Below are 16,397 nucleotides of genomic sequence, written 5' to 3'. Positions count from 1 at the left end.
GGCCCAATTTTTAATGCTGGCTACTTAATTGGATGTCAGAAATTCCACATTTGGAGGTTCAGTTTGACCTTTAGTTACATAAAAGAAGCATTTAAGAGTCTCCAGTGAGTGTCAATGTCTGAATGCAGATGCCTTATTTGAAAGCTGTGCTCCTTTACAATGGTGCATTCCAGGAGGAGAAAGCCTTGATCCTGCAGAGTTTGAAGCAGGCTCCAGCTTGCTGCCACTGACACCAGCTTGTTGGAATCCACTCATTCCAGGGAATGGTACACTAGTGAGGACAAGCAGATGTGAAAGCAGTTGCAGGGTTCAGGTCCAAAGTAGCATGAGATCTTTTTCCCATCTAAATACTTAAAAGTTTGAGAGTATATTTTAATTTCAAGGTGGAGCTTCAGAAAGGAAAGCTCAGATAACCATCTTTCTCAAACACCAGAGGATTTAGAGAAAACACCAAATCAATTACAGTGAGACTTCTAGTAAGTGGCAGAGCCTGTTAAAGCTGGTGTGAGCAGGTGAAAAATGGGACTTTGATATACACACAGGGTCATTTTGAATCCAGCCAGCCTGGAGGAGATAATAGCACTGAAACCTGGCAAGATCACCTGTGGCTCACACCATCCACCTGGGAAAGAAGCAGAGGATGGGGACATAGACAGGTACTGGAGATGTTGGTAATCCCTGTGAGGTGTCCTGAAGGAACACTTCTGGAATAAGGAAGTCCTAAAGCATCAGAAGCTGTTTGCTCAGTGAGGCTTTGTCTAAGTCCCAAGACCTGGAGAGACTCTTACAGCTTGTGATCCCTCAGGCTTGACTCCTGTCAGTCCATTGCACAGCAGGGTGAGAGCCATGGGAAGCAGGTGATCCTGCTGCTGACACTGCTCTGGTACAGGCCTGTGTAGGTTGGGGCTCACAGGTGTCACAGTATCCCAAAGGTGTCTCAAAGATACCTTTGCACACAGGCTGTGATTCACTTTCTGTGGTTTAAAAAAGTATCACAGAATTGTAGAATGGACTGGTTTGGAAGGGACCTTAAAGATCATCTCATTCCAACTCCCTGCCATGGGCAGGGACACCTTCCCCTAGACCAGGTTGCTCCCAAGCCCTGTCCAACCTGGCCTTGAACACTTCCAGGGATGGGGCAGCCACAGCTTTTCTGGGAAACCTGTGCCAGGGTCTCACCACCCTCACAGCAAATAATTTCTTCCTGATATCCAGTCTGAACCTACTCTTTCAGTCTGAAACCATTCCCCCTGTCCTGTCACTCCAGGCTCTTGTAAAAGGTCTCTCCCCACATTTCCTGTGGGCTCCCTCCAGGTACTGGAAGACCCCAGTTGGGTCACCCCAAAGCCTTCTCCAGGCTGGACAATCCCAATTCTCTCAGCCTTTCCTCGCAGCAGAGCTGCTCCATCCCTCTGATCATTTTGATGCCTCCTCTGGGCTCACTCCAACAGCTCCATGTTGTTCCTGTGCTGGACCCCAGATTTGGGGGCATCTCCTCTGCAGGGGGGGTCTCACCAGAGTGGAGCAGAGGGGCAGAATCCCCTCCCTCACCTGCTGCCCACAGCACAGTTCATGTCTGGGCTATGAGCACACATGGCTGGCTCGTGTCCAGCCTCTCCCCAAGCACCCCACAGTCCTTCTCCCCAGGGCTGCTCTCCACCTGTTCATCCCCCAGCCTGGATTGAGACTGGGATTTGCTCTAACTCAGGTGCAGCACTTTGCACTCGGTCTCGTTAGACCTCATGAGATTCCCACGGGTCCACTTCTCAGCTTATCCAGGTCCCTCTGGATGGCATCCCATCCTTCAGGTGTGTCAACCACACCACTCAGCTCGGAGACATCTGCGAATTCATCTTGTTACAACAGCAGGAAATGAACTCTGCTGACTAGTTTTTAAATGCTGTGAGCTGCTTACAAGATTTAGGAATGAGGCGAGAACCTCCAGACTTAGCTTTGGTTTCTGATATTGCTTGGATCTGTATGTACAGATCCCCCATGTTATGCTGAAACACATTTGTTTGGTCAACTAAATCAGTGTAAAAAATGTAGCTTTAAGGGTAAAACTGTCATCAGTAAAAGGCACTGCTCATGGAAGTGTGCTCCTCACTTGCCAACTACTACTTGGCAGGAACAAGCAGGCAAGGTCATGAGTTTGGTACTTTCTGGAGAAGGATGCAATGTACTTCCTACAGGCTGCAAAATCCAGGGGATGCCAGACTACCAGCACAGAGTCATTTTGTTTCCTGAGCCACGGGGCATGTTCAAAACCTGCAGATAATTTCTCTACTTTAAACAAATGTTCTTTCTGTGTATGGCTTGCAATTCACACAGGGCAAATGGCCACGAGAAAACAAAACTAAATGAAAACTGGACTGCCAGCACTGAGTGTGCTTCTCTAACTTGAATTACATCCACATTATTTGCTGATGCAACTGTATATATGTAAAACAATTTGAACTGGCTGGTCTAAGTGTATAAAGTCCTGGAGCAAACACAGAATTCCCCAGGAGAATTATGGTTGTCTTTAGAAGTAATTCTTTTTCTCATTGTATCTGTTTTTAAAAAATAGTGTCACACATAAAGATCTGGAGGTTCTTTCCAGGCACAAAAGAATATTGCCTAAAAAACAATGCATGGATTGGTTAAGTGTAGTGTTTTGATCATAATCTATGGAATATACAGGGGAGCAAATTACAGTCTTGTTATTTCTGGTGGTTCTTAAATCACAAGTTGCTGCCTGCAATATTATGACCACGACTTCAAAAGTAAAGACAGTCATATAATAAAATAGTTTTAAGCAAAAATAACTTAGGGTTCACATTTCCAGGTTTTCCTCTGTAATTCTGTGAATGAGAAGCATAAAGAAAAGGAACACTGGCAGTCTCAGGATTCCAGGAGCTGGAGCTTTCTTTCCTCATTATTATTATTATTTTTAAATGCCCTCCCTGTACGAGAATAAGTAGCAAAACCCCTGAGTGTGACAATCCTCTTGTCACACTGAATTTCCTGCACTTATGTTTTTTAAACAGATGATGGCCCTGGTGAGAGGGTGAGACTGTGTACAAATGTTTGTGGTTCAGAGCCCAGTTTTCCAAGGAGAAGTCCAGGATACACAACACGTCACCTGTTTGTACTCCAGCTCCATGAGGCAACGAAGACAGAATTATACGGCCTTTCCAGATCAGCTCTCCCGTGGGGCTTCAAAGCTCGGTTTTGGTCTCTGCAACACACAAAAATGTTTCCCCACATGAATTCAAATATTACTTCTTGGCTGTACAGCTTGCTACAGGCTTTATCCACCGGTGTTACACTCTTATACTGTTTAACCATTCCGACACTAAGGTGGGGAGATGGGTTTGCCAACTTGGTATTAGTCTGCCTTTGGCTAAGGAAGTATTTACATTTCTTGTTATTATTGCTAAGCAGATTATTCACTGTTTATGTGAAGAAAATTTATAATGTTTTGCAAGGTTGTAACATACCTAATGAGAGACACAGGGGATTTTGCCAGGTGGGGTTCCTCTGCTTCCAGTGGGATCCATTGGTATGACTGACTTTGGGAGCAGCAGAAATCAGAGCCAGGGTGGATGCTTTTATTTGATTTTATGTGAGTTTTGAGCCCAACTGAATGCCTGGGCATGGCAAAAGAAGGATTGCTGCTGTCTTTAGTAGCACTGGAGGATGTCCAACAAAGACTTTACTCAGATTAGGGCTGATGCTGGCATGGAGCTCTTCCTCTGTGCCTTTCTCCTACAGCTTGCTTCCAGGCTGTGAAAGGAAAATTTACCCTGGGAGGAGGAACAACTTGAAGATGGTACACAGGTTCTATGTGCTGCCAGTCAGCAGGAGAATCAACCAGTGTCAGACATTCCAACGGGAATGCTTATCCTGCCCCACGGTCATCCATTTTGGGGCATCCATTGCCTCCTTTCCCGCTTGTGCTCCCTGGCCCTGCTCTGAGGACAGCCCTGACACGTAGGCCGGGTGCTGGCTCCCAAGGCATGGAGCAAGTCCAGCAAAGGTAGACTTGAGCAACCCTTCTGCCATGTCAGATTGCTGGACACGGGCATGGAAGGAGCACAGAGAGTGACTGTTGCTCCCAGAAGTGCAGGAACTGGCAATAGAGAGCTCAGGATTCTGTTACAGCTCGTCCTTCCTTACGTATTGTGCAGTTCCATTGATTATTATTACATTTTTAGCGTTTACAACTCTTCCTAGTTCTTTAGCACTAAAAGGTCCTTGGCCAGGTGGCTGCCAGCCAGGTGGCTTTCAGCTCTCCAGTGATATTTATATGAGAGACAAGCTGTGGTCATATTTTCAGACACGTTGTGGTCACATTCTCAGTCAGGAATCAAGGCAAGAATAAAACCATTCTTTCCCCCTCTCTGGTTAGAAATGTTGGACAGAGGCATCCTTCTGCTGTCATTCCATGTCTGTACATTTTGGAGTGGACAATGGCTGGTGTCAATCACCCAGAAAGAGCAGACAAGGAGGGGAATTGATGTGCGAGCTCAGCCTCGAGGGAGAACATGCAGTGCAAGGAAATGGAGAAGGCAGGATACTTGGAGCCACTGAGTGTGACCTTTGTGCATCAGATTGTGATTTTTGGCTTTTGAAGGCAAGTAGGTGGGCAAAACAGAGCAGAGGAGAGATTTTTCACTAGCCAGCTCCAGGCTTGCCTTTGCCAAGAAAATAACTTTAAGTGCAAACGGAAACCCAATCATATACAACTGCATGTGGAATGTCAAGGGATGGAAATGTTGTGGGAGATTCAAAGTCCATGTTTGCTTTCTTGGTGTGGGCTTTTTTTTTTTTTTTTCCGTGCTCTCTTGAAGAGGAAAATGGAATTTTGAGTGGGGAAAAGAAAGATCTGGCAGAACTGATAAAGCAAAATATACATTGACACTACCTGACAATAATATGCATTTAGCTGCCAACAAAGGGAATGCTAAATAAATATGGATCTCTTACCGAGTGCTGCTGGTTAGATTTATTTTGGTTTTGAGTTTTTTTTCCCCTTCCCTCAGTGTTTTTGCTAATTATAAGCTCCAGCACCAAGAATATTTAATTTTGCTGAAAGGATGTGTGGTTTTCGGGGTGGTGGGAGTGAAGCAGCCAGGAGTGCTACAGAGGGGAAGTGTCCTAAAGCAAAGGTTTGAAAGCATTTTCTATCCATCCGAGCAAGCACCTTGTGCTGTTGGGATTTAGATATATTTTTACCACTGAGCTCAGCTTCAGGGTGTTCTCTGCATGTGCACTTAGAGTTTCAGTGATATAACTCCACAGTTCAGCAAGGTGGATCCAGCTGTGTCAGGATTAATGCCAATTTTATTTGTTTTGCTGATCTACCTTTATTAATTTTAAAACCTAAATGCAGAATGCTGTTTTAAAAAACTAGTGACCCTTCCAGAGAAGCTGTGGAGTCCAGACCTCTGTGAATATCTGTGTTGAATGTCCTTGTTCCTATTTTTCTATGCTGTGGTCACCTCTCTTTGCTTCTGGAGGCATCTGCTGCAACCCAGAGATCATCAGCTCTTCTGTCAACCCCTTTGGAACTTCAAATATTTGTCAAAGCAGAAGAGTTAATTTAAGAGAGAAACTCTTACTCCATCAAGGTTAAAAAAAAATATAAATCTATTTGTGACTCCTCAGAGCATGCACAGAGCTAATCAATTGGCAGAAACTGAGAGAAAGTTCTCAATCTGATTTATTTTAGTCCCTGTTTTGTTTGTGGGGAAGTGGCTGCACAGAAGCAATGTGGCTTCTCCAGTGAAGATGTGTGCTTTGGCATTGCCTTCAGGAGTCAAATTAAAGGTTCTGTGTGTTATTAGGAACAGCTTTTTTATTAAACTCACTAATTTAAGATACAACAAATAAGCATAATCTGATGTGCTGATCAGTGACAAGTCAGCAAGGTCACTGAAGGTGTTACCAGCTGAGGAAATGTGTGTTTGCTGCTGCTGAGTCAAAACAAACAAAGGTTTTTTCTTTATTGCCTTAGAACTATTCTCCTAACTGTGAAGTGGGTCCAGTGCCAGATTCATTTGGTGTCTCATCTGCCTTTATATGTGAAGAAAACGTTGTAGGTCACAGGTTATCAATAACCTGCCCCAGTTTCAGATGGATTTGAGGGGACAGGACTTGGATGTACCAGTTCAGGAGAGGATTCATGGCCCGTGGGGAGCACTGTACTGGGAGTGCCAGAAGTGCTGCTACCAGGCACATTTTTTTCAAGTTCTCCCATTGCCTTGCCATGTCTTTGTGCAGGTTCCAGTACCACAGGAGCTGCAGAGCAATCCTGGCAGAGCAACTCCCACTGAAACACTTGCTGCCAGGAAACACTACTGCTGTGGAACTCCTGGAGTTGCTGCTATAGCTGTGTGTTTATAGCTCATGATCTGCTGATGGGGAGTGGTGATCTGTGGTTCTAGAGCTGGCTGAACCAGCTGAGCCATGATCCCTGGAGTCCAAGAATTTTTCTGTGGTCACAGAGTTCAGTATCTTCGGAGCATATCTCAGGCAGGAGATGTTGGCTGTCTTCCTGCTGAATACAAAGGCATAGGATGCTCCAAACTCAAGCTCCTTTAATTTTCTGACTGTAGATATCATGGAGCTGGAACTAGGGATTTCTTTTTTCATTTTCCTTTTCCCCCTCCTTTTTAATGTAAAATGGTTTAAAAAATCAGAAAGTACTTTTACAAATAGAAGCCCTTTACTTCTTTCTCCTGCTACTGTGATGATGAACACAATTAATTGTTCTTCTCACACTGGACATGAAGCTGAAACAAACATTAAATTCAGAGAAACTGTAGCTGGAACATGTAAGAACCAAAGTCATGCCGGTCTTTGGGATTCAGGTTTGGAAGGAGAAAGTGGGGACACTGGTCACAGCCTTGGCATTTCAGCCTCAAAGCTGTGTTCTTTTAGGGTCATTTTACTCAAATGATCATCAACTAGCATGTTAACAGCAGTTATTTGTATTTTCCAGGTTGCTTCTACCACTGATGGTCTGTTTTTCTCTACCTGGACACCCAGGAAAAGACAGCCCTGCTTCACTTCAGATTTGGTAAGTTCCCTTTGGGACAGGAAAACCCCAAAGCCTTAAACTGAAAACTCACACCTAGCCATGAACCTAAACCAGTCCAAATAAATGCTCTGAGGCAGCTGTCCACCTGTATCCTGATATCTCTGAAGAGTGGCAAAAGCATGGAATATCTTAGTTACAGCAGTCCAGTGAGTCTGTTTTACAGGATGAGCTTTGTGGTGTCTTGGTGCCTTTGCAGTTCCCACAGATCTGCTTAAAGATAATGCTGGTGTTAAAAAAGCACAACAACAACAAAAAACAAAGAAAAAAACCAAAAATGATGATGCACAGTACAGTGTTTATTCTGTCTATGTTTTATCAACATAAAAGCCCCTGAAAAAGGCCTGGAAATAGATATTTCTTTCCTGTTGGCAGCAGCAGTTGGGTTTGCCTCCTGATCCTTTGTTATCTGTTATTGAAGAGCACTGTGTAAAGGTGAGTGTTCACAAAACTGAAGAACTGGAGCTTGCACTTCATACACTGCACTGGTTTATACAACTTTTAGCTTCCCTACATGACTACTAGAAGTTTACATGTGTAATATTTAATGATTTGAGCTGCTGGAACCTCGTCTTCAAAGCTAAAGGGCGAAGCAAAACTGGTAAGTTGTTGTTGTTATTGTTGTTCTGTCAGCACTAAAGAAAGCTGTCATCACTTTTAGAGCTGGGAACTGCACTTTGCATGGTGACAAAGGCTGCTGGTGGTCAAAGAAATGGGACAATACTTTTGGGAAGAACTTGAAAATTCCAGAAGTGGAGTAGTGGTGTTTTTTTCAGGGTTTTCAGTGGAACTGTTCTCTTGCTATTCCCACTGCAAATCTGCCCCCTGCCTCCCTAAGCTAGGTACCTAATGGAATTTAATTACTGAACCAGTTTTTAGTTTTAAATCTTCAGTAATCAGGAAAAAATGTGAAGTGCTAGGTATGTTTTTGCCAAATGCATATGTTTGTGCTGAAAAATCCCAAAGGCAGGTGCTTTTGTGATTTTATTTTTCATCCTAATAATGAGTACAGCAGACCAGCAAGGTCAGGTATGAAAATATAAGTGCAGTGGGGAAATCCAAGCTTATATCACCATATTCCAAGCATTAAGGCATAGTGGAAGAAGGGATCCATATGTGTACAGACTGTGTATATTAGATAGAAACATAATTTTGCCAAAGCAGAATCATCTAAAGGGTTGGAAGTGATCTAAAGGAATGAAGAAGGGAATGCTTTCCCATAAAGTCTGCTGAAAATTTCCTCACATCTGTTGTCATGACAATAGGTGGCACCCTCATGCCAAGGAATATCATCGTGTTCAACTGCACTGGGCTTCCTCAGAGTTACCTACTGCAATTCCTTTAACCAAAATTATTGGGCTTGAAAGCAAAAGCAAGTCAGCAAGGCAGAATATTCATTAGGGAAAGGGGGGGGAAATAAAAATGTAAACTCCATTCTTACCGTTGATTTTAGTGTAAAATTAAACTACCAGTTTAGTATAAAACTAAACTGCTGCTCTGCTGAGGCCTTTGAGAATTTGGAGTGTGGGCCCATCCTGAGTGATGCACACAAACTGTGTCATCATGTCCTTTAGAGCTGAGGCTCTAACAAACCCTTTGGGGTCACTCCAGAGTGCAGGAGGAGCCAGGTGTGTGCTGTTTGATTTATTCCCCAAACCTTGGGGTGGATGGGATATCCAGGCAATCTGAAACGGGCACCTGTGCAAAATCAGGGCATCTGAAAAGAAAGGACTTCTCTCAGTAGAGGTTTTGTCACTTTTACTTCCAATGTGAGTCAAAACCTGGAAAAAAGTATTAACGGGACTTTGTCAAGCCACAGGCATTTTGGCTTGTGGTTTGGGTAAATGTTCAGGTCATTCCTTACTGTGCCCTGAACAGACCTGATTCACAGCTCCTCTGCTGAGACTGAGAGCAGGTCAGGGAGAGGCACAGAAATAAATACCTAAATAAAATACCACATATATAAAACACCTAAATGCACTGTAGAACAGTATTAGGAAGTGTGAAAGACACCTGCTTTTGTTGATTTTGCTGATATAATTTGGTATGAGAAGCTTTGCTAAGCATAAATTTTATGCCTTTTTTTTTTTTATTTTCATGCAAATGGACTTTAAAAATCTGATGGAATTCTGAGGACATAAATTGTCTTAGGCTTGCAGATGGCCCATAAAATTTGCAAAGCTTTGGCCATTTATAAGCTGGAATTGGATCAGAAAAAAGCTTCAGGATTCACTGAACTTTGCTAGTCTTGGCAATGTCTCAGTTACACTTTTGCTGGCATTTTGTTTCATCCTTACATTGCAAAAGTAACATCCTATGGTGGTAAAGCCAAACTGAAGGGGAAAAAGAATTGATGGAGTGAATGAGGTTCCATTCTAATTTGAGTCTCAACACAGCTGGTTCTCTTAGCTAAAATTTTGCTGAAGTAGCTGCGATGTTGTGGGGAAAATTAAAATTTCCACTGTTTCAGGGAATGTTATTTATCTGGACCTCGCTTCGTTTCCCTTTCACCATCTCATGCTGATTTTTGCAAAGGTTTTTTTTTGCAAAGCACTGTGATCCCTGGACAAATTGTATCCCTTGGGATAAATTCTGTCTCCTGGCTTTGGTGCCAAAATGGAATTTCTCAGTTGCTCCTCAGCAGCCCCAGGTCTGGTTGTACAGGTGGTTACAGAGCCAGTGGGACCAAGAGACTTTTGCAAGTCAGTGAAGTTGTCACGTTGCACTTAAGGGGTATTAAATGGAGATGCTTTCCCAGACACCTTCACATTCTCATCTTGGAATGACAAATATCCTCTTGCCACTGCTAAGTCTTTCTACTCCTTGGGTTTCACAGATGGGAAAACCCATGGGTAGAAAATGCTCTTGTAGTCTCTTGTAACACTCATATTTTGCAGCTTCCTATGAAAATACAAATCCTAAACCTGATAGTACATTGACTTATGTTTAAATATTTTTTTTTGCATTGGTAAATTCTGTTCATTATACCATAAAAACAGCTTAAGGAGCCATATATTTTTGGATTTTTACATTGCTATTAGGATAGGCAGAAGCCATTTCATGGCAACATGCACCTTGGGTTGGCAGAGAGGGAGGGAAAGGTTTGCCATCCCAAAACTCTCCCAGTGAGGCTGTCACTTCAGAGAAGTATGTTCTGCTTTTTTATGGGCAAATAATTGAAATGAAATAAGAAAAACTCAGTTCTCTTTTTATCTTTCGTGAAGTAACTGATTATTTTTTTGAGAGCATAAAAAGTTATTCATTCACAGTTTGTGAGACAAAGAGGAAAAAAATTACTCTGTATTTTGGGGGAACTGTGTGGAAAACCGCTTCCCTATTGCATTTTGCTTTCACAAATAGAGTTTTGTTTATCTGGCTTTAATTAGAGTATTTGACATATAAAACCCACTCCTATCTCACAGAAGCTGTCAGATTCCTGAAGAGCAGTGGTAAAACCTGAACACTGACTTTGGGCCTTTAAATTTATATTTAAATTTTAAATTTTGGGTCTTTAAATAACACTCTTCCTGAAGAAGCTCTCTCTCCATACCGATGCTGGACGAAAAGTGCACCACTCATGCACTTGCTTTAAATTCCCTGTACTTTCTTTGGCAGAAGGATGCCAACATGGTGGTGACAAAGTCATCAGCTTGTGGAATACTTTGCCATTTTAGTGAGTCACTTACTGTGTGGTCCAGGAACTTGTCCTGTTTCCACTGGAAAAACGAGCTTCTCCTGGCAGCAGATGCCAACTGAAGGCAGGGTGACTACAGCTCTGCCAGCTGCTGGTGATGAGGTGGAGGTTTAAGTTTAGAATTTGCTGGTCCTGAGTGAGAGAGAAATCGAGTCTGACTTTGCTTTATTCATTCCAAGAGTTCCCTGAGGCCGGTAATAAGACATGGCTAATCTGTCCTGGGAATGCTCTGATGGATGGACTGGAGCATCCCTCTGGGACCTGAACTGTATTTTGGCTTCCTTAGCTCCTGAACAGTATTAGTTTAGTTTGTTTACATACTGTGTCTGAAGCTAAATAGAAATGTATTTAGAATGCAGGTTTTAGCTCCCGTTTCACATCTCCTAATCCCATGTTCAGTGCCCAAGGGTGCAGTTCCTGTCTTGAAAAATCAAAAGAAGTTGAACAATGTTTTGTCCCACATCTCAGTCTTGGGTTGTGGCAATGAGCTGCAGCCCTTCAGAGCAGCAGGACTGTACTTTGGAGCCTCACTGGGAATGAGGAGGAGGATTCCAGTTCATCATGTGCTCTTTCTATCCCCAAGTGGAAACATTGTGCAAAAAGTGTCATCAAAGTGCCACCAGCCTTCCCTTCCTGTAAGCAGCAAGTCTCCAAAGGGACTCAGGAACTGCAGAGAACATGTTTAATTCTTAGAGGGAAGAGGCAACACTGGCTCTTTCCTATTTCTGGTCTCCCCTTGTGTAAAGACCAAGTTATATGGTGAGATTTCTGTGCTAAGTGTCCCTTACTGTGAGCTCCCAACAAAATCCTCCTGGGCAGCAATATTATTGGGAAACTCCTCGGAGGGAATAAGGAAATCAGGTTCAATATATGAGAGAGAACCAAAGGGGTTTATCTGTGCATGTTTCTGGGGTTCTCTTGTCACTGGCAGCAACCTAAAGGGGTAGAAAACCCTTTTGGTTTCATCTCTTCAGTTTTGTCAATGCAGCAGAATTCTTCCATTTTTTCCCTTTATCTTTTAAAAACCTGTAAGTGCATCATCAATTGCAGTTGCTATTAATGCATCCTATTATTTGCAATTTACCTCACCCTGGCTTTAATTAATGACTGATTTCAAGATTGCTCAGTACTGAGGGGTTCCTTGCCACAGGGGTGGCAAATCTGTACTGGAAGATTCCTTAACAAGGCTCAGCTTCCTCCCACATCCATCAGAATATCCAAAGGATAACAGAGATTAGTTGTGCACTCTTTGCTCTTGATGGGAGAGAATTTAAAATGTCTAGAGCATCCTGCATTGGCGCTGGCACTGTCCTCTGCCATTTTCATAGTTTTCATTCAAGATACATTGCTGAGATTTTTCACAATGTGTCACTTTTTAAATTTTGTCTTTCATATCTGAATATGGAGTAAGACATTAATTTTACTGGTTACCGTCAGAAGATTGTTCTAACCTACAGAGTCCAAAGTTTAGGATTTATAAATATTTGCAGAATTAAATCCATGGTGTATCAAGCACTGAAAGAACCCTCCTTCAAAGGAAAGAAAAGGCCTATTGACAGCTCATCTGTGCACACACAATGTATTAAATATCCTGCCTCGCTGATCGTTGGGTCAAACGTTGTATTATAAACCCCAAACAGATTGTGTGGTTTGCAGGGAGTTGCAAAACTCAATGAAGCACATTCAAAATACATTTTTGGTCTAATTCCATTTTCCAAATCCCTGTATTAAACATGAATATAATAGCCCAGGTTTCAGACCCGACAATGTTCTCCTTAGAAATCGGAGTCTTAGTTTTCATAAGAGTTTCCACGAGTTGCTCAGAGCACACGGAGGTGGGTGTGGGTAGGTGGATCCTGGCCTTCATGGAGCATGGAGGGCTCAGGGAATTCAGAGCACTGTGAAAGGTTAGAGGTGATGTCCAGGTTTGCAACCTTCACTACAGATTTCTCAAGCTGAGTGTCTCAGCTGGGGGCTCACATTTACATCCCAGGCTCCAGGTATGTAAAATATTTTTCCAGACGTAGCTCTTGGTGTCTCATTTGTTGATGCCATGGAAGATGTCACTCATTTGGATCTCCCACTTCTGTTACCTCCACCTTTACCAGCAAATGGTTAAATAAGGCACAGTAGGCTCACTAATCTTCAGACATTCCAAGTCCCTTCATGCCTCTGACATTTCCAAGGACTTGTGGGGACACAACAGTTGGATTGACCACTAAAATGTGCTGGTTTATTGGACATGGGCACACAGATAAGGTTTTGGTCAAAGTGGTTAACAAGGACCAAAGTGACATGCTGTTCTGGAAGTTTGGGGAGTGCTAGGGAGCTTTGGGCTCAGCTGGAACTCTGGGATGTCATTACTGTGCTTTTGGAGGCTTTCAGAGTAAGGTTAAAAGGTGAAAGAAAGAAATCCCTGAGCTGCAGAATACACATATTTCTCCTGCACAGATCTTTGGAGAAGTCCCCCACCAAGCTGACACTAACCCTGACAGCCAGATGTGCAACTGGGATCAGAGCAGCAACCAAAATAGACTGTGGTTTACAACTGCTTGCAACAATAAACAAAGCATATCAAAGGATCCCCCAAAACACACTTTCTCTGGAGAAACCTACATGGTTTTATTATTCTGGTCTCCAGCTTTAAAGCATTTTTGTCATTTTTTGTAGAAGGAGAGCTAAATAGTTGCAGATTCCAACCAGGGACAATTGTCAGGGACTGGACTGGGCTGACTGGTCAACCACATCCATCCCAAAGAGCCCGTGCACAGTCAGCAAAAGCTTCCTTAAGGAGGGGGTTACTTGCCAAAATCTACTTTCTGAAATTTGTGATGCATTTTTATAGGGGCATTACTTATATGAGGCTCTCCCCGCTGCCCCATGCAAATGGCTACAAATGCCATTTTTTGCAGCTGCAGTTGGACTGTGCAATATTCCCAGTCTTTCCCAAAACTGCTGGTGAGTTCTGTGGTTATAACAGGATGAATGGGAGTGTCCATCTCCTCCGAGCAGACATTAATTGCTTAGACACAAATTATCACATTAGGGATGACAAAATGCCACAAGAGGTCTTTGAGACACATTACAATATGTGAGCATATAAAATCTCTCCTTATAGATTTTCATTGGAAGTGTTGCCCTGCAGAAAAATTAATTCAGCTTTGCAAAGTGATCTGGAAGAACAAACCTGGGGAAGGGAAAGTGAGAAAAGCAGTTTTAATATGAAAACAAGTGAAGCTTCTGTTTCAAAGTGGCTTTTTTTCCTGAATCTATTTTAAATCTTTAGCATTCTTTTAACCTCCAGATTTCTATAAAGTTGAAAGATGCCTTGTTCTGCAAGGCTGGTATCACCTTACTAGGAAAGCCATGGAGGAGGGCTCATAATGTCTTCTATTATACAGCTCTATCTCTACTTCATGTTGACATGAAATTCTTCACTTAAGTTCTGGCAATAAAATTACAGAAACTTACTCTCTAAATTGTTTCAGCTGATCAAGCAAAATTTGGAATTCTCTCTATGTCCTGAAACTTCAGAAAGTTAATAGTTGTGTTATCCTGACTCAGTCAAACTCCTGTCACTTTCCTGGAATCTTTGTGGGCTGAAATACTTGGGTATTTTTACTTTTGCAGACATCTGCACTCTCCCGTGGAATTAAACGTGAGAAAATCGTCGTTGTATTTTATTACTGCAGAAAGAACAGACAAAATAATTGTTCTTGGATTAATTTCTTCTATTCTGGCCCTCCCCTTTTCACCTTGGTGGATTACTTTTGCAGAGTTCTGGATTGTCCTGAATCAAGCTGGGAAGAATCATCAGGCAACAAAATATATGGGTGATATTTTGCCCCTTGCATGCCAGACCTCCAGATTTCAAATGGCTGTGCACAATGTCAGCGTTTCATTGCTTCTCAGAGGTCACAATTTAGGAAGCCAATTGTTAAGGAAGGATCCCAGGAAAGGAATTCCTGCAAAGAAATGACAGTAGCAGCCTCTGTCTCAGGTGGATGTTACTCCAGACAGCCAAGTGGAACCTGCTCCTCTTGAACAGGAAGATGAAGCTGTCTAAGACGGTGAAATGCAGGAAAAAAGCATGTTTATTGTGACTGCTCTAGGTAAGCCAGTAGCTGTCCCACTGTGGTACTCTTTTCCCAGTATTCCTGACAGACTGTGGAGTTGTCAATGAATGGAAGCAGGCTGGAAGCAGGAGTGCTTTCCTAACTCACTGCCCAGGCTTTCCATGCTGCAGCAGATGAGCTCTTGTGGTCATGGCATTAAAATATTGCAATCTTTGTTTTGAAACAATGACACAGAAATGTTTGCAATGACTCCTTGTGCAGTGGTTTGGGATGTAGCTCATGTCTGGAAACCACAGTTTCTAGATTGCAGGACAGCTCATGGCTTGGGAATTTCCAAAGTAACTATTAACTGGAATGTTGGTTTATATAACTGTGTCTGTGTGAGTTCAAGGTTTGTCCCCTTGCAGGTGGCAGTGGTGCTGGGCAGGGAAGGGGAACAGGAGGAAACCTCTTCCCATTCATTTTGCGTGGGTGCGGTGGAAATCCAAATTTTGACTCTAACCCACCATGTCTGGAATTAATCTCTCTGGCAAACCAAGTACAGTCATGGCAAGAAATGATATTTGCTGTGCTGAAGCCTTTCCTATGGGGCCGATCCAGCTCCTTATGAGGTCAGTGGAAAAGCCTTTGTAGGCTTCACCAGGTGAAGGGGGCTCTGTAGGTTCTTCAGTCTTACATGGATGCTGAGGACATCATGGGCTGCAAGAAAACAGGTCCATTCCCCCAAACCCTCACCCAGAACAGTCTGAGCTGACTGTCCAGACACTGTGGAGTGAGGAAAATCCTTAGGAAGGAATGACAGGCAAGAGACCGTTCAGAACATGATTTGTTTGTTCGTTTTGCCTCTCTCCAAGAATGAAGGTGAAAGGTTCTTCAAGCACTCAAAGCTGGGTGCTCTTCTGCTTTCATTGCCACTTTTTTATCCTGCCAGGAGGGGTGTCTGTTGCAGATTTGGTGCCTCGGGAATGCGACAGGAAAGTTGGGAACAGGCTCAGCACTGTGGCACACTCAGATCAGTGGAGTGGAATGAACTTGAGGAGGAGCTGCTTCCAGGGCACCAAACACAGGAACCTGGGGAGGTCTCACCTCTGGACAAACACAACAGGATGAGAATGGTTAACCTGAATTTTTCTAAAATTGTCTTTCCAGGCTCTCAAAATAGCAATAGCAGCCTAAATATTAAGAAATAGAAACCCATAGTATTAGCACTGAATTATTTTCATTTGCCTTCTCAACCATTTCACTTGATGTTTTAATCCTTTTGGAACTGGATGCACTTAAGGTCCCTCATAAGAGGAACACTTGGCTTTCTCCAGTGCCTAATTAGAGCTTTTGCCTTTAGTTCCCAATGACTTTTTTTTTAATTTGTCCTCCTATCATAACTAGAAGTCTTTGCTTTTGAGGTGAAGGGTCTGATTGCAGTTTAGTGTCTTTGACTGGCAGAGCCAAATCTTTTCAGCGAGGACTACAAATATTGCAGGATTCCTAACACGGTGGTGAGAAATGTAGATGGGAAAGTGGTCCACATGAAGTCAAATGAAAG

The 16,397-nt window shown here is 43.0% G+C and overlaps 1 long non-coding RNA gene across 1 annotated transcript in view; it reads left to right on the top strand.

Moving 5' to 3' along the window:
* LOC113997095 overlaps positions 1-16,397 on the top strand; it is a 313,930-nt gene that overhangs the window by 18,932 nt on the left and 278,601 nt on the right. Inside the window, exon 4 of the long non-coding RNA XR_005566645.1 lies at positions 6,989-7,066. This is a non-coding gene — a long non-coding RNA (uncharacterized LOC113997095). The remainder of the gene's footprint in view (positions 1-6,988; positions 7,067-16,397) is intronic.

This window comes from Pipra filicauda, unplaced genomic scaffold (assembly GCF_003945595.2).
Source record: "Pipra filicauda isolate LSUMZ 115617 unplaced genomic scaffold, ASM394559v2 scaffold77_size3566232_pilon, whole genome shotgun sequence".
Classification (NCBI taxonomy): Eukaryota; Metazoa; Chordata; class Aves; order Passeriformes; family Pipridae; genus Pipra; species Pipra filicauda.
This window is presented reverse-complemented; position numbering and strand designations above follow the sequence as displayed.